We start from the raw sequence: 20,348 nt of genomic DNA, 5'->3' as shown, positions 1-20,348 counted from the left end.
AGAGACACCGAGAGCAGCCCTGGCTGTGTGACTTTGCCAAAGGTACCTACCCTCTCTGTGCCTCGGGTTCTACCTCCACAAAAGCGGACATGGCGATAAGCGTCAACCCCGGGGAGCGGCCATCTCACGGTTAAAGAAGGACCACAGTGAGACCCCGGTCTGTATCAGGAACAGTCCGTGTGTAACAGGGAGGAGGGGGTCGGATGAAACAGGGAGCCGGTGACTGATGACAACCAGGCGGAAGATGAGCCCGAGTCCGTCCTGTCAGTGGGTGACAGGGTGCTGGGGTCCCCACGAGGGGTCTCTGTAGCCACGCACAGAGCGGAGCATCCTGAAAAGTTCAAGTTCGGAGGTCATTCTTGCCCCGCAGGACGGCAGCAGGCAAGCGGAGGGACTGTGAGCCTTGGGGGTGCGTGTCCCTGCCAACTCCCCGAAGGTCACGGCACCCAGGGAAGACTAATTAATTTCCTTTGTTTTTCAGAGTTTCATTTTTTAAATTACAGACTCCCACCTCTCTAATAAATACTCAACAATTAAAGCGGGTTTCCCCCCCCCACAAAGTGTGACTTCAACATTTCAATGCCCCCCCCTTCCCGTCACCTTCACTGCCATAAACAGATTCGGGGAAAACTGCTTTTGACGCCCCAGCTGCCATTAGCCACTTAAAATCCCGTAATTATCATCCTATCATAGGCCCGTTAACGAGCAGTAAAAATAAGGCCATTGAATATGGTAATTTATTCGTAAATTAGCCTAATGAGAATGGGTTTCAGACTGTTTACGCGCTGCGGCCTGCACAGGGCAGAGGCAGCGACGGGAGAGGTGCCTGCCTGAGCGGAGGGGTCCTCCCTGCAGCCTCTCGGGGTGACATTGACGGCTGCCCCTGCTTCCACACAGTACTGCCCACCCCGGCTGAATGGTAGTGAGGCCTGAGGACCAGGGCCCCAGTGCAGGGCTGGGACCCCCAGCTTAGAAAGCTGGGGGTCTTTGGATGTGGCACTCTCTGGGCCTCCTGTTCAGCTCTACTGTCTGTAAAACGGTGGTTCTCTGAGAAAGCCAGTGGGGTTACCCTATGCAAATGATCAGCGAACAGCTCACCCGTCGCATGTGGCTGTGCGTGCGAGCATGGCCTCCAGGGTGAGTGATCCAGCCCGGCTCTATCCCAGGCCCTTCGGTGCAGAGCACAAACCTGCTAAATCTTAGAACGTGGCCTTGTTCAAAACCAGGGTCTTTGCCACTGTGATTAAGGTGGATGAGGTCCCACTGGGTGAGCCGCAAGTCCCACAATTCGTGTGCTTATAGGAGGACAGGGGGACAGAGGGACCAGGAGCCCCTGGCTTACAGCTCCCCTGTGGAAGCAGAGACCAGCCAGGAAGCTGCGAGCCAGGAGAGGCTGCGAGAGGCAGGCCTGGCAGGTGCACACGGCCCCTCAGCTGCGAGAGCTTGTACCCCTCCTTACCCAGTGTCTTAGGTTCCTAGTACTGTGATAAACACCATGAACATGGGAAACCTCAGGGAGGAAAAGACTCATCTGACTTCACTGTCCATCAGGAAGAGCAGGCCGAGCAGGAACCTGGAAGCAGGAGCTGATGCAGAGGCCATGGAGGGGAGCTGCTCACTGGCTTGCTCCCCATGATTTCCTCAGCCTGCTTTCTTATGGAACCCACATTCCCAGGGCTGGCACTGCCATGGTGGGCTGGGCTCTCCCACATCAACCATTAATAATAATAATGACAATTATTATTACTAATAATATTCATAATAATAATAATAATAATACCTTCAGACTTACCTACAGACCAATCTGATATTTAGATAGAGGCATTTTCTCAACTGAGTGAGGCTCCCTTTCCCAGATGATCCCAGTTTGTATCAAGTTGAAAAAATATCTACCAAGACAGCTGAGGGGGATCCGACCCCTTCAGCTAGTAGGTAAGATGGCCTTTGAAATCCTCTATGGGTCTCTCTCTTCTCCACCTCCATCTCCTGCTTTATGACTTCTCTGACTGGATTCAAATCCCTCTTAGATGCCAGACGCCACGCTTTGCATGAGGCCGCCTTGCCGCCACAGCCCCAACCCTCTCACTTCCACAGAGAGAGGACGCGTGCTCAGAGGTACCCCGTGATTTCCTGAGGTCATCCAGTCCCCAGCGGCCAGGACTTAGCTGAGACTGAAGTCTGCCTCTCTTTCCTGAATGTTCTCTTCCACACAAGATGCCAATGCAGGAGTTGCCGATTCAGACTCCGTGGTGGGTGACATGTCCTGGGTGACTTATCTTCCCCTGGGGGGACCTGAGCTGTGAAAGAAGAGGGGACCCTGACCTTTGGTTTCATTTGCTCTTTGAGGGTAGATTCGGGAAAGGGCTAGAAACTAGAGGAGACCGAGGCCTCACCCCCAAACCCACAGCCCAGTTCAGGTTCTGCTCCACCAGTCATATTCCTGAGAAGCCACAGCCTCTGCCCAAGGCTTCTCTTCCCTCCCCTCACAGCCATGCTGCCAAGCTGTGGCACCAGGGTCATTTTTCTTCTGCCCTGACACAGGCGGGTAGTGACGAGCCTTCCAACCGACTTACAACCAAACAGATTTCCAAGTGCGTGTGAAGAGGGAAATAATCGAGGAAAAACCACAGGGTAAGTTTCCGACTGTAGATTTAGCCACAGAGTCCCCAGTCCTGACTAGAGTTCTCTGGAGGTCTGCATGTGACATGAGACCCTTCTGCATGCACCTGAAGTACACTGGCTTTAAGGCTCAGGGAGGGGAACTGAGCATCTGTCTGCTCAACCCACTGCAGGGCAGGCTCTGGGGGCAGTGTGGGGCAGGTCAGGAGACAGATGTGAAACCTCTGGGAACCAATTACAGGACACATCAGGAGAGCAAGCTGTAGGGACTGACGGGAGAATGGATGTCAGGTGCTGTGGGATGTCTTCCTGTATGCTGTGAATATGTATTGCTCTCATTGGTTGATAAATAAAGCTGTTTGGCCCATGGAGAGGCAGAATAAGGTTAGGCGGTACATTCAAACTGAAGATGGAGATGAGGAAGGGTGGAGTCAGGGTAGATGCCAGCCTGATGCCCAAGGAGCAAGATGCCAACAGACCTGTGACGTCACAGCCGTGTGACAATGCATAGATGAATAGAAATGGGTTAATTTGAGAAAAAAGAGCTAGCTAGCAAGAAGCCTGAACCATAGACCAGTTTGTAATTAATATTAAGCCTCTGGGTGATTATTTGGAACCAAGTGGCTGTGGGACACAAGAAAACTCCCCCCAAATGAGCAGGGCCCCGGGCGAGCCTCCAGCCCCTTACACCCCCGAGAACAACCAGGTCAGAAGACAAGCTGCTGGCCGGAGTGTCTCTTGATGAGCTATATACACTAAGCATGCTGGGAAGTTTTTAAAACTTCTGCAATCGGAGCTATAGAGACAGCTCAGTGAGTAAGAACACTTGCTGTGGAAGCATGAGAATGTGAGTTCACACCCAAGCACACTGTGAAACTTGACGTGGCTGCACATATGTATAAACCCAACATCGGGGAGCAGAGCTGAGTCCTGGGAACGTGCTGGCCACCAGCCTGGCCGGAATAAGAAGCTTCAGGTTCAGTGAAATCCTGTCTTAAGGGAATAAGAGGGGAGGAGTGATAACAGCAGGTCACCTGACGTCCTCCTCTGGCCTCCACATATATGCCCAGGGCATGCAGACCCGCACAGACACAGACACAGACACACACATACACACACACACACACACACACACACACACACACACACACATTCATATACCATACTCCCCCACACACATACACATACTCACATACCATACTCCCTCGCACACACACCACACACACACCATACTCCTACACACACACAACATTCTCTCTCTCTCTCTCTCTCTCTCTCTCTCTCTCTCTCTCTCTCTCTCACACACACACACACACACACACACACACACACACACACACACACACACACACACACACACACACGAGCAAACAAAACACCTTGATGATGGCTGCACTGTTAATTTTGTCCACTTGACATAAGCTGTAGTCATCTGGGAGGAAGGAACCTCAATTCATCATAGTGACATGTTAGCATTTCTTTCTTTCTTTCTTTCTTTTTTTTTTCATGTTAGCATTTCTGTGGGGTATTTTCTCGATTAGTGGCTGATACAGGAAGTCTCAGGCCACTGTGAATGGTGCCACCCCTGGGCAGGTGGTCCTGGATGGTCTAAGAAAGCAGGCTAAGTGAGCCAATCTGGTGTCTACTTCAGCTCCTGCCTCCAGGTTCCTGCCTGGATTTCCTTTCCTGGCTCCCTTCCGCGATGGGCTGTGATCAGGATAAATAAACCCTCTCCTTCCTGAGTTGCTTATGGTCGTGATATTTACCACAGCAACAGAAAGCTAACTAAGATGATGGCCAAGCTGGTTATGATGGCACAAACCTGTACTCATGGTTCTAGACCAGCCTGGGCTACCAAGGAGACCTTGTTTCAAACGTATCTAAACCAAATCCAGTTGTGTGCAGACACACTGTGCATCAGGGTCCTGGAGATGGGAGTCTCCTTGACGCCCGCAGGTGGTGACTAGATGCAGCAAGATGGACGCCCTGCAAGCTACTGCCACACCTGAGCCAGAGCCCAGCCCTTGTTGTAAATGTCTGTCCCTGGTCCCCGTGTCTGGGCTGGACGACTCTTTCTGTTCAGTCTGGAGCCTTCAAGATCACAGGGAGTCGAGAGCTGCTGCAATGAGCCCATCTCTGTTGGGAGTGGGCACCGAATCAGTCATCTACACCCTCAGACCCCCGCAGTGTCTGTGTCCATAAGCATGTCCACAGGAGGAGCTAAGTACTAGGTACTGGGCTCCAAAGGAGGAGCTAAGTACTAGGTACTAGGCTCCAAAGGCAAGTTAGAGGTGACCACAAGTCTGTTAAAAAGGATTTGACCAAGCATCGCCATCACAGCCCCGGTTTCTCTGCATTCACCAAGCACTGCTCAGAAGCCTGAACGCATTCGCTCACCCATCAGATAGGCATTCAGCAAATCCCTCACTGAGCAGCCGCAAGGCACCAAGCTCTGTACTAGGCTGAGATGCCCCACACCTCCCGCTGTGCTGTGGATGAAAGACCTCCAGAGAAAGAAAGGAAGGAAGAAATGAACCCATTTCTCTTCATCTATGCATTGTCACATGGCTGTGACGTCACAGGTCTGTTGGCATCTTGCTCCTTGGGCATCAGGCTGGCGTCTGCCCCAACTCCACCCTTCATCTCCGTCTTCAGTTTGAATGTACCGCCTAACCTTATTCTGCCTCTCCATGGGCCAAACAGTTTTATTTATCAACCAATGAGAGCAACACATATTCACAGCTTACAGGAAGACATCCCACAGCACCCGACATCAATTCTCCCGTCAGTCCCTACAGCTTGCTCTCCTGATGTGTCCTGTAATTGGTTCCCAGAGGTTTCACATCTGTCTCCTGACCTGCCCCACACTGCCCCCAGAGCCTGCCCTGCAGTGGGTTGAGCAGACAGATGCTCAGTTCCCCTCCCTGAGCCTTAAAGCCAGTGTACTTCAGGTGCATGCAGAAGGGCCTCATGTCACATGCAGACCTCCAGAGAACTCTAGTCAGGACTGGGGACTCTGTGGCTAAATCTACAGTCGGAAACTTACCCTGTGGTTTTTTTTTTCATTTATTCCTTCCTTTCTTTTTTTCTTTCTTTCTTTTTTTTTCTAAGTTTTGAGGCAAGGTTTTAGTATGTAGCTCCAGCTGCTTCAGTCACATAAAGAGCTGAATTAGAGGACTCCATTGGCTGGCTGGCTTGTGTGAGGTCTTTTGGCATCTGAGAGTGTAGCCTCCAAGAGGATTGTGGGACCCAGTCTCTTTCTCTCTGCTTCCTGGCTGAGGAAGGGACTGGTCTGCTCTGCCACATGCTGCCACAGTGTCCTACCTGCTACAGACTCAGAACCATGGAGCTGCTGGTCACAAACTGTGCACCAAGGCAGACCTGTCTTCTTTACAAGTTGATCCGCCTCTGGCGTTTTGGTATAGTAATGCAAAGCTGTCTTATTCGTCTCCCGAGTTAATTCTAGAGCTGAACAGAATGGCAAGAAAGGAAGGGAGCTCAGGGCAGACCGTTGTTGGAAGTTTGCCCAGGGCAGACAACAGCACAGAGCTGGAGATAGCCGATCCCCTTCCCTTCCCAGACGCTCAAACAAACGACAAACAAAAAAACAAGGTAGCAGTCAAGACCAAGGGCTTGTCTCCAGCAGCCTGGGCATACTGGTGGCTCTTGGCTTTGCTAAATTGATGGCTTTAAGCAGGTGGCCTGATTTCTCCATGCCTCAGTCTCTTAGTCTACAAAGTGATGGTTAGAACAGTGTGGATGCCTTCTTAGCCCATCACAGAATTAAATGGCAAAGAGTTCTGAGCACTATTTGGCACATCCCAATATCCACATACAGGCCCCACATGCCTGAATCCCCAGCATGGCCAACCCCAGGAGCCCTCTGGTCTCATCCAAGTAAAGGGTGACATATTCTGCCTTTTTAGCATCTCAAAGTGCAAAATACTGGAACTTTCTCAAATCCACAGGTCACCACAGTCTGAAAAGATGGCTCCCCTGTACGATTCTCTCCACTTCCTGTCTGAACAGGAAGTGACCACTTCCCATCTCCTAGGCCATGTAGCCAAGGTTCTGATTCCAGAAATCTTTGCCTCAGCAGAGGTTTGGGTATGAATTCCACTTCTGTCTCACACACGGAGACTAAGGACCACCTATGAGCAGCGTCGGGTGACCTCAGAGTCCGCCCTCACAGCAGGTGTCAACAGGAAGGAAACCCCGCCAGAAAACCACACTAGGATCCAGTTGCTGAGACACGGTGGCGCCTCTGCCTTCTGGCATTCCTTACCAGGGATGAGCTCAGGCTCTCTGCTCCCAGCCACAGTGGGCTGAGACTCAACTTCAACAAGGGAGTAACTTAGTCCCCATGACTCCTGTTTCTGCAGTTGAGCTGGGTCGGGATGGGGATGTCCTTGTGCTGACAGCCAGTGAGGCTGACAGCCGGTGAGCTTCAGGTGCCCTACACAGCTGTCTCCTGTGGGCCTCTGCCGTCCTTCACTTTTTTTTTTTTCTGGAAATAAAAACTCTGACAAGAGCTGTTTTTTCCTCATGGTAGACACCACTGGGATACAAGGATGAGACAGTAGCCGCACCAGAGGGTGGGAGCATGTGAATGGAACGCAGCATTCGTGTTGAGGTTGTATACAATCACATTGTACCCATTTCGTGCAGCCTGGAAGGTTTCTTGGGCAAAGGCTCCACAGACTGAGGGAGGCTGTTCCAGCAGCTCCCCTGGGAGTGAGTGGCGTGCATTCCCCAGCCTCACTGGATCTCTCTGCTCAGCTGTCTTAGTTACTTTTCTATCGCTACGACCAGGACCAAGGCAACTTATAAAAGGAAGTCTTTGGGCTGCAGAGATGGCTCAGTGGTTAAGAGCACTGGCTGCTCTTTCAGAGATCCTGAGTTCAATTCCCAGCAACCACATGGTGGCTCACAACCATCTGTAATGAGATCTGGTGCCCTCTTCCAGCATACCAGAGCCTATGCAGACAGAGCATTCATACATTAAAAAAAATACATAAATAAGTAAAATTTTAAAAATAAATAAAGAAGTGTTTAATTGTCAGTTCAGAGGGTTGGAGTCTGAGATGAGAGAACAAAGGGGTAGCTGAGAGCTTGCACCTCAATCTGCAAGAAAAGAGAGACTGCAAATGGTGTGAGACTTTAGAAAACTCGAAGCCCGCCCCCAGGGATGCACCTCCTCCAACAAGGCCACGCCTCCTAATCCTTCCCAGATAGTCCACCAACTTGGGACCCAAGTATTCAATTCTCAATCACACCACAGCAGTCTGGGTGACTATTCTAAAAGTATGTAGGGAAGGTTGGGGGTGCCAATGACGTCACCACTCTGCTCTGGAGAGGAGTTACCCCAGACGACTGGGTGCATCAATACCCAGCTCCCTCCCTCCTCTAAAACTTACTTACATTCTGGCATTTACTAGAATTTGTCTGCAGGGTTCCCCTCTGGTTGCATCAGTCTCCTCCTCCAGCACTTCTGGCCCCTGACATCCGGAAGCCACAGAGTCAGTGAGGGGAGAGCTACAGGCCAGGCTTGTTTGCAGTTCCTTTTGTCCCGTGGTTGGAAGGATCTCAGAGTGAGGCATATGCAGCCGGTCCCTTTTCCATGTCTCAGAGGGGACACACATGTCTGATTTCAGGCACAATGTGCCCAGAGAGCTGGGCCCCGTTCGTGCCAAGGACTCTGAGCACATAGGATCCTAGTTAGCTCACCACAAGCCCCAGACTCATGGAGACTCTGCCGACCCCTCCCCTCACCCCTGCCCCCACCCCTGCCCTCACTGTCCTCACCCCTGCCCTCACCCTGCCCTCACCCCTGCCCCCACCCCTGCCCACCTGCCCCTCTGTACTCTGGACGGGAACTCATAAGGGAAGACCAGGCACAAAGCACAGGTTCTTTAGGAGGAACAGCTTCAGGGCATGGTCCAGAACATACCCATAAAGCACAGCTTCTTTCCAGTCTCTGGGGTACCCTGCTGAGCACAGACCTTTGCAGGGCCCTGGCTTCCTGCAACTCCAGTGGGGTCCTGTGGCTTCAAAGTTCATGTCCCAGACTTGATCAGTCAAATGTTGTAGATTCCGGGCACAGCTCAGCTCTTTGAGAAGGATGGAAGTGTCTGCCCAGGAGATCCTCTCTCTCTCTCTCTCTCTCTCTCTCTCTCTCTCTCTCTCTGTGTGTGTGTGTGTGTGTGTGTGTGTGTGTGTGTGTGTGTGTGTGTAAGCCTGAGGAACACTTTGAGTATCCTTCCTCAGGTACTGCTCACTTTTTTGAGACTAGGTCCCTGACTTGGAATTTGCCAAGCAGCCTAGGCTGGCTGACCAGCAAGCTAGGGGAATGTCTAACCAGGATGGCCAGGAGATCATTCACTCAGCGCTGCTGTGCCACCTGGTCTCTGGAGGCTGTGGGTCATACTACTGGGCTCAACTGATGTCACTTAGATGTCCTGTGTGGGCAGGTAGGTGGCGCGACTGTCTGATGGCTTGAAGGAGACACCGGCAGCCGCCAGCTCACAGAGAGAGAGAGAGCGGAGGAGAGAGGGAGGGGCTGCGTGGGGAGGAGGGTTGAACCTGGAAGCCACCTCTGCCCCATCCCCACCGGCAGCAGCCCAGTGTCACCTCCCTGTTCTTATCTGTGCTGGAGGTCCGGTCACCATTCCTTTTATCTGTCACTGGCGGTACTGGGGATGAGCCCAGAGCCTCACACAAGCCGGCAAGGGTTCTGCCACAGTGACACATTCCAGCCCTGATAGTCTGCATTCTCACAGCAGAAAAGCCAGGGCTGACAAACCCCAGCTCATGCCAGGTTCTAAGTATCCACGACCTAGGCTCCCTGGTGGATCTAAAGGGGTGAATGCATTACCCCACCTCCCTTAGAGGCAAGGAGTCCATACATCCCTTGTGGGACTAGGAACTCTAAGGTGCCGGGGAGGGGGAGGGGGGATGACCCATGGTCTCCCTGTGTCTTCACCGACAGGTCCTGGGCAGTTACACATTTGTGAATGAGCCTGCACCATCCCAGGTTGGGTCACAGACACGCTAGTGTGTGCTCCTTGGGTCCCCACAGACGAGAGCATGTTACCATCCTGCCTTTCCTCTGCATCTTCCCTGATGGAACACAGCCTTCCCCTGTCTTCTTAGGGATGGCTGGCTACTCAGACAGGAGCTCCAGGCCCAGGAGGCCAGTCCCCATCCCCGCAGTCTGGGCCCGGCCCCTCATTATCCTTCGGCGGCTTCACAGTAGAAATCATAAGCGCTTTGTGTCAGCTCCATGCTGGCAGCCTCGCGGCAGGAGGCGATTGAGGTCAGGGAGGCAGACAGCCTACCCATCACGCCTGTGCGCCATTCCTCACTGGTGACATGCAATCTCCCGCCGAGGGTCACCTCTGGGGAAGCGATCCCTCCCAGCCCGGCTCAAGTGCCAAATTGCAGCTTTGCGGGTACCCACGTGCAGCGCGCCCGCTCCAACCGCCTCCGTAATAAATGGTTAACCTGCGGCCTCTCCCTTCTGCATCCGGTCTAGGCGGTAAACGCATTAACCTGCAGCTGGGCCACGCACAGGGCCCGGAGGAAGAGCGGAGGCGGGTCCTGGGGGGTGAGGATGGGCATGAAGAGGCAGCAGAGGTACCCAGACCAGGGCTGGGGACAGAAAGCGGCTGTAGGGGACCGAATTCCTCCTCCATCTGTCACCTGTGCCTAAGGAAGCTGTGCCGGAGGACTGGCTGCGTGTTTCTGATGCCGTGCTCACTGGGGAAGTGTAGTGTGGTCTCTGAGAGTCCACAGCGTGTGGTGTGGTGTGGTGTGTGTGTGTGGGGGGGGGGGGGGGGGGGGGGGGGGGGGGGGGGGGGGGGGGGGGGGTGTGGTGTGTGTGTGTGTGTGTGTGTGTGTGGTGTGTGTGTGTGTGTGTGTGTGTGTGTGTGTGTTTTCAGGGGAGAAAAGCAGAGGGAGAGAAAGAGACAGAAGACAGGGATGAGGAGAGACGTAAGTGTAAATGGAGACTGAAGGGGAGGCCGGGAGTCAGAGAGAGAGGCCTGAGGTAAAAAAAAAGAGGCTCAGGAAGTAGAAGCCAGAGGCGGGTTGGCAGAAGGTGGCCATGCTGAGCAGAAGACCAGGGTGGGCCCTTTGTTATCCACAAGACCGAGATGCACTTTCACCCTCCTTGAACGGCATCCCCAGACACACTCACAAACCCTCAAGTGCCCAGCCACCCAGGAGAGCCACAGGCACACACTCACAAACACATTCACACATGCCCCACCCACATGCATGCACACGTCCACATGCCCACAGGAGGCACACGCAATTGCACACGCACTAACACAGAGAGAGCTGGAAACAGTGACACATAGACATGGGTCACAGGTACCACACACACCCTGCACACACCGCCACACATTCACTTGGCCACTCAAAGTCACACGTCACGAACATGGTCACACAGACATGTGTGCTCTCATACACACATTTCCTGACATGTGCGGTCACTGGCACGCCCATATGCGCGCGCGCACGCGCGCACACACACACACACACACACACACACACACACGAACACACACAACCTAGGGTCAAGCCTCTCACTGGCCCTGCACACAGCTCAGTCACAGAACAGAGTGTCGATGTCAGAACAAAGGCCACGGACCTCAGGAGAGCCAGGAAGGCTGATGGGGGCCTGAGAAGCTACAGTCGGCTGGCAGTGAGATCTGATCCAACATGGCTCACCTGGGTCCCCTGAGTGGCCGGCCCACTGGGCTTCCAGAGGGTGGCATCTAGTAGAATTTCTGTAGATGGGGACAGAGTTGGGCTTTACTCAGTCTCCCTCTCTTGATCAGGCACAGCTGTGTGTGGCTCTGTCCTGCTGACCCACTGACCCTCAGCCACAGGCCAGCAAGTCTTGACGAGCTCTGTGAGCACCAAGCATTGTCTTCTTCCTGAAGTTCTGTTTGTCCATCAGTCTGCACCCGCCCTAGGGGCTTAGTGTTCCCCAGAGTTCCCGGGTCACCCCCAAGGCTGCTGCTGTGATTAAGGATGCTGGGCACTCACAAGCACGAACAACCAAAGCCATAAAAATAACAACTAATTCCTTTTTTAAAAAAAAAAAATGCAACAGAGTGGGAAAGATGGGAGTCTCTGTTTACAAAAGAGCAAGAGAGAAAACAGTTATTTCTAGAAAGTGTGCTAACAGGACACCTGTGCCTCCCTGACTCTGAGGACGATATTGAGACACAGATGTGCAAAGCACCATCCTGTAGACATTCATCATTCAACAACTGTGTTGGGCACTTTGGGTAGGAAAGGCTGGTCCCCAGAGAGAGCCTCCGTGGACAAGCTGCCTGGCTTAAATGCCAGTCTCTGACAGGTGCCCTGCTGTCACTGAACCCCAGGTTACTCCTGTGTGCACAGGGGAGGACTCCCAGAATGGCTGTGGAGATTCAAAAAGGAATCTGAGGACCACACTCCCGCTGGCAAGTCTTGGTACCCAAGAGCCACAGGCCCAACCTTCTTCTTTAGGAATTGACCGAGCCCGTCCCTGCGCTGGGCCCTGGAGACGGTGCTAAGGACTTGGCAGTGCCAAAGACAGACAGGTTCCCGCCCTGGAGGGCCTGAACATCCAAGAGTGGGAGACGAAAATGAAACCACAATGGCCGTCCTGTCCAGTGTCCTTGCATTACTGTGAATGCTTAAGAGAAAATAAAGTTCGGGGACAGAGCAGGGCAGGGGCAAGAATGAGTCTGCTCAGGACTTCGCCCTTCTCATCTCCTCAAAAATATATTTCAGAAGGCTTGGCCCCGACTCTGAAGGAAAGGGAAGAGGTGCAGCGGGCACTGGGCTGGGCACGTTGTTAACGTGAAGGGCACAGCAGGTGGGTGAGCACCTGTGATTCCCGTCACCAGGAGGAACAGCACATGACTGTAATCCCCACATGTGGGAGGCTAAGGCCGAGGGACCACCACTTGGGGGCCACCCTGGGCTACTAGCAAGTCCTTGTCAAGAAAAGAGAACCAAAAACACAAATAGAAACCCTAAAGTACATAATGCAGCTAGTGAAAACTTTCTGTCTTTCAAAAACAGTGTGCCTGGCATGTATATGCGTTTATATGCGTGTGAGGGCGTGTGTATGTGTGTGAGGCATGTGTGATTGTGTGTGTGTGTGTGATGTGTGTGTGTGCATATGTATCTATGTAGTTTGAGATTTTTGGGTTTTTTATAGATTTTAGTTATTTTTATTTTATTTGTATGGGTGTTTTGCCTGCATATATGTGGACACATGTGCAGTGCCCACAAAGGCAAGAAGAAGGCAGTGGCTCCTCTGGAACTCGAGTTCTGGAGCTCCAGTTACGGAGGGCTATCAACCGCCACGTGGCTCAGATCTTCTGGAAGAGTGGACAGTACTCCTAACTGCTTAGCCAGCTCTCCAGCCCCTGTATTTTGTTAAATTAACTTTACTGCTTATTTATTTGTATGTCTGGGATGAGGAGACACGCCATGAGCATGCAGGTGTCCAAGGTGGCCAGTAGAGGGTGTTAGATGCCCCCCGAGCTAGAGAGCTATATAGATGGTTATGAGCCACCCAACTTGGGTGCCGGGAACCTGCAAAAAGTACTGTCACTTAACTCCCCCACACACCTGTGCACCCCTGTCTGTCTGTCTGTCTGTCTGTCTGGGCTCTGAGTCCCTGCTGTGCACTAGGCATCACACTAGGTCATGGGGACGTTGTCTGGATGGCGAGGGAGCCTCAGAGAGAAACTAACAGACACTTGGTCGTGGAATGTGAATTATGGCAGCAGAGAGCTTCCAGCCTCAACTCAGAGAGGGAGCCAGACGGGAAGATGTCCCAGACCAGGATTCTGGTGGGAAGCACAGAGAGGAGGCCGATCATCCAGTAACAGGCTGAGACGAGAAGGAAGGGCAGAGAGGAGGCCGATCACCCAGTAACAGGCTGAGACGAGAAGAAAGGGCAGAGAGGGAGCTCTCTCTGTTCCTGGAAGGAACAGGGCAGGGGAGAGTCAGCTTTGAGGCCTGACAGTCCAGGTTCAAATTCCAGCCTCAACCATGGGACTGGCCAGCTAAGTCAATGTCAGCAAGCCTCAGTTTCCCTCAGTTTTGTAAAACAAAACTCTGGGAGACTCCAGTGGGTTGTCAAGAGGTCCCACATGGGAGGGAGGTCTTTTTGTTTTGGTTTGGTTTTTGTTTGTTTGGTTTGGTTTTTGTTTGTTTGTTTATTTGTTTGTTTGTTTTGAGACAGGGTTTCTCTGTGAAACAGTCCTGGCTGTTCTGGAACTCACTCTGTAGCCCAGGCTGGCCTCAAAGTCACTGAGATCCACCTGCCTCTGCCTCCCGAGTGCTGGGATTAAAGGAGAGAGTTTTACGAAGTCCAATCCTAAACCAAGGCTGTCATCTTGTGGACCTGGGTAGAGTGGGCTCAGGATAACGGTAGGGCTCCTGGCTGTACCTGTTGGCAGCCTCAGTTTCCCCACTATGAAGTAAGGCTTCTATCCCAAACCACAGGAAAGTCTCTCTCGGGACACAGGGCACACACGGTGGGACCTGCCTGGTTTGTCATCGACAGGATGCTTGTAGGTGTTCGTTAAATGACTGACTTCTGGGACTCGAGTCATGATCTAGTGGGATCTAGAGCACCCCTCCTGCGGGAGCTGCATCCCTGTCCCCAGACACCTAGCAGCAGCTGGATTCAGCGGGAGACACTTGGAAGAATGAGGCGGGAGGCAGAGCCTGCCTCCTCACCCTCTCTGCCCTTCCCTGAGCTAGCTCCAGCCTCCACCCCAGGTGCTCACACTCTGTTTTCTCACCCATAAAATTGGAATGTGTTCTGGGTTGAATCATTGCTCTCCAACAAAAGTTAGGCCGCGAGTGTGGGAATATGATCTTATTTGGAAATGGGGTCTTGGTGGATATAATTAGCCAAGACCAGAGAGCCCTACCTCAAACGGGTGACCTCTTCTAAAAAAAAAAAAAAAAAAAAAAGAAGTCACACATAGACACACCACAAGAGTGAAGGAAAAATAGCATGGGCTGCCAGGCAAGGGACACTTGGGCTGCCAGAAGCTGTCAGAGTCCAGGAGACCCTCCTTCAGAGTCCCAGGAGAGCAAGACCCATCCATGCCTTTATTTAAGACTTGAGGTCCAGAAGTGTGGGGAACACATTCCTGTCTGTGAGCTGCCTGGGCTGTGGAACTTCCTTACACAGCCTTAAGAAGCAAATACAGAATGTCATTCTGACACTTTCCACATTGCCCTGAGGACTGCGGGGCTTGGGGGGGGCCTCACAGAGACCCCTCGAACATCGTATGGTTACTTCCAACTGAGTGGCCTCCCCTGGCTCCAGTGAAAGGGACAGAGGACACGTGGGAGTGTGGATATGAGTGCCTGGGTCAACCTACTGTCTGACCTTAGAGAACGCCATATCCTCAAGATCTGGGCACATCTGAGTGGCTCCTGGCAGTCAGTTCTTGTCCTCATGCGAAGCCTGCAGCCTGTGCAGCAGACTCAGAGCCTCAAACAGCCTTCAGCTCCTGAGGCCTCAGAGTTGCCGGGGCTGCAGAGATGCAGCCGGACCCTCCTCAAGTTCCCCCACCCCACTGCCCAGATGCAGCTCTTCCTCCGTTCAGCTCCCCGGACCACTGACATCTGCACCCAGGAGGTCGCTGCAGAAGCTCCATCTTCCAGGGAACAGAAAACACTCTCACCCACGTTTACGACTGTAACTTCCCAAACAAACGTGATTCCTATAACCATAAAACAAAGCCCAAATGAGCTGGCCCTGGACCAGGAGGGAAGGAGGGGGGCGCCTGGGTGCCAGAGGGGCTCTCGGCTGCCAGGCTGGCTGCGTGGATTTCGGCACCTCAGCCTTGCAGACACTTAATATTCCAATGAGCACCCGAGCAAGGCATTAGGAGCGAAGGAGTGCATGGATGCCCTCAGAGCTGGGGGAATATTACTCACCAGGTCACGGTCGGCTGTGTAAAATACAACCCTCATATATCATTATAACTGCCAGCCAGCGACAGTTATAATTGAGACGGCAATAACTAGGAGAGAGTTCTTTAATTTAACATCCAATTATTACAAGTTATCACTTCTTAATAAATGTAATATAACAGACAATCAATGTTGCATGCGACGGCCCAGACTGCAATGGGACGGGAAATTTATATCCTGGGGAAAAAAATATACTCTGTGTAGTGTGCGTGCGGGGCGTGCATGCATGTGCGCGCGCGTGTGTCTCTGTGAATGCTTCGGCTTTTCTAGTCTGTAGGGCTGGTGGTGAGTGTGCCAACGCTCTGGCTATAAATAGCTGAGTTTGCCTAGGCAGCTAACGTCTCCACATTTGCATATGTACAATAGCCCCAGACCAAGGGAGAGGGAAGAATGAAAAGAGAGGAGAGATTTCTTCTCAGGGCTGCAGGCTCCTCTGAGAAGCAGCAAGGAGAGGCAGGGCCCAGCGGGCACAGGGCCCAGGGTGGCAGCTGGGACAATTACTCTGAGCCTTAACCAGGCTGAGCAAGTTTGTTTTTTAATGGATTTAAATGTTGGGGTTCTTTTTTTTTTCTTTTTCTGTTGGACACAGAGGAACAGAGCACATTCTGAAAGAGCAGCCTGGCACCTCTTTGTAAAGTAGAAGCACCTATGAACCCAACACCCCAATAAATGAACACAAGTGGCACCCCAATAAATGAATATAAGTGACTAGCACCCCAGGAAGGACCCCGGGTCTGACACCTTCCACCAACTAGATAAACTCTGCTTCCACGGGCTTGCCTTTGAACCTGATGGCAAAGGGCTGCCTCTTTCCCCCGGTGCCTCTTGTGGGTTTGGTGACCCACACGTTATAGAGACATGTTCATTTTTATTTCTGCATGACTGATGTCACTTTGAAAACTTTCCATACTCGATATCTCCATTCTCCAGTGAGCGGATACCAGGATTGTTTCAGTCTGGGGACTCTACATGGGGTGCCGCTGTATGTGTTTGGAGACCGCGGGAACTTCCCTGTACGGTGGACACCTAGGAATGAAGCCCCGGGGCTCACTCAGGGCCCAAACATGTTCCTTTAGTTCTGACAAATGGCTGCCTTTGCCATTTTCCCTTCCTGCTGGCTAAGTGTTCCAGTTGCTCTGCTTTCTTTGTCAACACTTGATGCTATCGGCTTTCTTGGCTTTAGCCATGCTGGAGTGCACGCAATGGGAGCTTGCTACACTCAAGTGAGCATTTCCCTGGAGGCTTAGGACATTGCCTGTTTTTTGTGGTTGCTTTCCCGGTAAATCATCTGTTCAAAGTGTTGCATGTTTTCTATTGGGTCCTCTGTCTGTCCTGTTCCTACTCCCAAGCCCTATGCAGTCTCCCCATCCCTTATCTTTCTGTCATGGAGGAGATGTTTGTGGATTTTCATGGAGTCTAATTTGCGGGTTACTTCTTGTTCTGTACAATGCAAAACAGTGATCATTTCAAAAGAGCTCAAGATGATCTCTGGAGGTCCAGAAGGGCTTTGAGTTCACACTAAAAGTCACTCCTGCGGGCCCTGTGGGCAGAGAGCTGCCTGTCTCCCTCAGTCTCTGCACACCCACTGGTAGAGGGTCACCCACTGCCGTGGTCAGCCTCCTTGCTGGACGCAGGTGACAGAGCTGAATTCGAGGGATGCTGCCCCCAACCTCAGGAAATATAAAGCTCCCCAAAGAAAACATAGAAGATTCTCAGGGACCATGAACTTGACGCAGATTTCTTAAGTAAAATAGGAAAAGGTCAGCCAGATGGTGGTGGCACACGCCTTTGATCCCAGCACTCTGGAGGCAGAGCCAGGCGGATCTCTGTGAGTTCGAGGCAAGCCTGGTCTACAGAGTGAGATCCAGGACAGGCACCAAAACTACACAGAGAAAAACCCTGTCTCAAAAAACGAAACAGCAACAACAACAACAACAAAAAGACATTTGTTAAGAAAGGCTAACAGGCAGGCAGAGCATTTGAGCTGGGTTCCTGGTTCCGGTCACTTTTGCGCACATCCCTTTGTGCAGGTCAGTGGGGACTGGAGACGATGCACCAAAATTAGCCACGAAGGAAACTCTAGCAGACTGGAAGCCCTTCCCCACGAGGGCTTCATCTAAGGAACAGAGCATGCTCAAGAAAGCTCTTGCTACAAGCTGGAGAGGGGCAGGTGCTGTGTGAATGTTGGATCCAGGGCCGCTCCCACGCTCCAATACCCCCATGCTTCCTGGCTCCCTTCTCGGCTCACTGGCTGGCCTCTGTTTGTGTGCATCCCTTTGTCCTGGGGTGGAGCCTGAGCTTAGGTGTGCTCGAAGCTCAGACCCTCCGAGCTGTTGCTTTTCCTTTTTTTTTTTTTTTTTTTTTTTTTTTTTTTTTTTTTTTTTTTTTTTTTTTTTTTTTTTTTTTTGATCCGTGTTTGGACTCCAGGCTCAGTCTGTTCTCTCTCTCTCTCTCTCTCTCTCTCTCTCTCTCTCTCTCTCTCTCTCTCTCTCTCTCTCTCTCTCGCTGTTTCTCTGATCTGCCTCCACTCCCCCTCCCAGCAGCTGCCTGGGTCTACAGCTGGCCCACCCTGTTTAGACCTTTAATAAAACTGTCCCTGAGCTTCCTTCTGGATCCATTTTAAATTCATTTATTAATGAGTCTTCCATCCCCAAAAGGAGCCTCAAGGTCCCTGATAAGACCTTATTGCTTCAGCTACTCAGAGGATTTCTTTCTTTAAGATTTATTTTTATTATTTTAATGATGTGCATGTGTGTGCACACGAGTGCAGTGCCCTCAGAGGCTAGAGGCTTCATCCCCTAGAACTGGAGCCACTGACCTGGTGCTGAGAATCAAACCCAGGTCATCTATAAAGAGCAGCAAGTGTTCTGAAGCACCAGGCCACCTCTCCCGTCCCCAGGGAGACTCTCTTGAGTTTGTACTGTAAACAACGCAACCATGCCTGAGGAATCTCTGTGCTTCTCCTGGGCACCGCCAGACCAGGTTGCCGTGTGAACAAGAAGTGGAGATGGAGATTGTGTATGCACACATAAAACACCAGGAAAACTTCCTGGAGCGGGTGAGTTCAGAGGACCAATAGCAGAGAGCAGTTAAGGCTTGGAGGCAGTGGGTTCTATGGCTGATATCCTCCTCCAGGACGTCCCATAGACACCATGAACTTCTAGAAACAAAAGACTGGCTGCCGTGGTTTCAGTGCCCTTCAGAGTCAACCTTGAAGTCAACTGTCTTTGAGTCAGAAAGACAGAAGAACCGAGTCAGGAAGGCTCTCACTTCAGGTTATACAGCTGGTTCACAGCAAAGTGTCCCAATGCCCATGGAAGTGTTTCCTGGGGTCGTAGAGACAGTAGGCAACAGAGCAGAGGCCCCAGGTAAGGAACGAAGTGAGAAAACTATGAGAACATGAGGGGTGTAAGGCAGGAACCATGCAGAGGAAGCAGACCACCAAGCAGGTTGAGTACTGCCCAAGACCCCTGACTGAGGCGGTAGGCAGCAGCTGACAGCCAGATCCCATTCGGGCAGCCCGGTGTCCTGGCAAGGACAGGATCCACCCGAAGGAAGAGTCGGCACTGAATTATCAGCATGGCAACATGGGCCGGCAGAGCCTTTGAAAGGATTAGGATTTGGGGCACCAACTACATACTGTAGGAATGCTGCTCCATTCACCCCGTAATCTCTGTGACTAACCCTGTGTCGGGGATCAGCGCTGTCTCCGACGAGGCAGCCAGCAGCCCGCACACAGGGCCTCCTGCTCGGAGCCTGGGCATGGCTGGAGAAGGGCTCACTCGAGTTTCCTGACACTTCATCTCCCACCTTGCCATCGGCGTAGGAGAAGGGAAGTGAGGCCTGGGGAAACGACGTCCCCTCTTGCCCGTGTGATATCTGGGGGTGCATATGGCCACACGGCTGGACTACAGATAGCTGGGAGAGGCAGTAACATCTCCCCAACTCGGTCCTCTTCCCCCCAGCTGGCTCTCCCAGTAGGTGGGGAACCCACCCTCCCTAACAGACGGCCCCACATGGCTCCCACCCCCCACCACACACACACACACACACACACACACACACACACACACACACACACATCCAGGGTGTCAGTTCCTACAGCTTGAGCACCCCTCCTTCTAAGGGAGGCAAGATGTGAGGGCCTGGGCTCAGCAGCCGGACTGACAGACTGAGAGGCTTCCTGCCAAGAGAGGTGCTATCTCCCCGCTCAGCGTCCTGGATTGAGATCTCCAAACATCAATTCCCAACATTTTGCCGGATTTTTTTTTTCTTTACCTCAAACCAAGTGGGGCTCTAGCATGGGCTGTGTGGCCTGGCTGGGATGCAGCCAGCTGTCATGGTGAGTGAGACTGGTTGGTTACACATGTAGAGGAAAGAGGGAGGGTAAAGGCTGGGGAGCCTGGGTGAATAAATGATAGATAGACAGGTGGAGGGACAGACGAACAGACATGCGAATAGACAGGTGGATGGATGGGCAGATGGACGGACGGGTGGACAGACGGAGGGACAGATGGACAGACGTGTGAATGAATTGGTGGATGGAATGGATGAATGAGCAGACAAAAGGTTGGTGGTCTCTCCAGCAGAGACCAAGGCATACCCATCATCTCTTTCTCCTCCAGCCCCTTGTCCCACCCACACTGGGTTAATAGTGACCTTTGACTCCTGCCGGTCGCAGGGTCCTGAGCCTTCCCAAGTTCTCCACGGTGGGGCTG

The sequence above is a fragment of the Peromyscus leucopus genome, chromosome 23 (genome assembly GCF_004664715.2).
Source record: "Peromyscus leucopus breed LL Stock chromosome 23, UCI_PerLeu_2.1, whole genome shotgun sequence".
NCBI classification, from domain to species: Eukaryota; Metazoa; Chordata; class Mammalia; order Rodentia; family Cricetidae; genus Peromyscus; species Peromyscus leucopus.
The sequence above is the reverse complement of the archived record's forward strand: the minus strand, read 5'-3'. Positions refer to the sequence as shown.